Here is a 1,207-nt window from a genome sequence, read left to right as displayed (position 1 = left end):
AGTGTTTGAGGTTAAGTGGATCGCTCCAGTAATGCCTCATGTGCTTCGCACATGCTGGGAGGATGGGAAAGAGTTGTTTCCTCGGGCCGGGAGGGGGACCCAGCAGTTTCCCGTCATAAATGTCCTTTTCCTGGTCGGTGGCGCTCTGTGGATCCGGCCGCTCGCGATGAGCTGTTCCCAGGAGGAGCGGCAGATTAAGAGAGCGTCATATCGGCAAAAAAATCCGTGGCGGGCAGCCGTGGAAGGGGAACAGGTGAGATAATGCAAGAGCATTGGCAGCTCAAGACGCAAAACACAGCTAACCTTGGCTGAACAGAAGACTGTCACGTCTGGCGGAGGCTGATCTAGTGATATTTCCTCTTAAAGACACGTAAGTGAACAGTGAACAATCCAGCTGAACTGTGTTAGTACAGAGATCGTGAGAAGCGAATGTCAACTGGAGAACAGCAGTGCATGCAGGCTTTATATGCTCTCAGGTAAGGGGGTGGGCCTTACCGAGCACTGGCTGCGTGCTTCTGTCTGTCTAGCCAGACTTGGTGCAATTGGATGCTTCTGCAGAGGGCAGGTACGGATGCCCTTCCCATAGGTGGATATCGAACACGAGATGATGCAAGATAACTAACTTTACCGCTCTTGGTTTTCTATGGGAGAAAAAGGTTTAGTGGTCTAATAATCTTTGTGGTTTGTGTTAATATTCTGGACTCATATGCTTATCTGTACATAGTATATTTTATTAATTAGACACCAAATTTGGTCATTTATTATGAGGCAATAAACCACGTTAAGTGTTTTCTTTATGTGAAATGTTTAACGTGCAGTATTCTGGTTTCATCTGCTTGCCTGTATATAGTTTGCATCATCAGTAAGGTGTATTCTGAGTTTGGTCTTTTAATAAGCTATCATGTTAGTCCACTGAACCGTATGAAGCGTTTTCCTTTTCTGAGGGATCTGAGGGAAATCGCGTGAAACCTTGCGCGTTACTTTTATATTCTGAGTACATCTGCTTGTTTGCATCATTTGCATCATCAGTAAGGTGTATACTGAGATCTGAGGTCTTGTTTACGTCACTATATTAGTTCATTGAGGCGCGTTAAGCGTTGTTGGGGAATCCTGGAGTGTGACGTCAGAGGGAAACCCCAGTATTACAACTCAGCGTCACACAAGCCATGATATAAAGTTAAGGAAACTAAGCAACCGAAAGCAATAT

The 1,207-nt window shown here is 45.3% G+C and overlaps 1 protein-coding gene across 1 annotated transcript in view; it reads right to left on the bottom strand.

Moving 5' to 3' along the window:
• Window positions 1-1,207, bottom strand: part of ano1b (anoctamin 1, calcium activated chloride channel b) — a 62,076-nt gene that overhangs the window by 16,408 nt on the left and 44,461 nt on the right. The gene's annotated exons all lie outside the window — the stretch shown is intronic.

The sequence above is a fragment of the Sinocyclocheilus rhinocerous genome, unplaced genomic scaffold (assembly GCF_001515625.1).
Source record: "Sinocyclocheilus rhinocerous isolate Xijiao unplaced genomic scaffold, SAMN03320098_v1.1 scaffold1401, whole genome shotgun sequence".
NCBI classification, from domain to species: Eukaryota; Metazoa; Chordata; class Actinopteri; order Cypriniformes; family Cyprinidae; genus Sinocyclocheilus; species Sinocyclocheilus rhinocerous.
The sequence above is the reverse complement of the archived record's forward strand: the minus strand, read 5'-3'. Positions and strand labels throughout refer to the sequence as shown.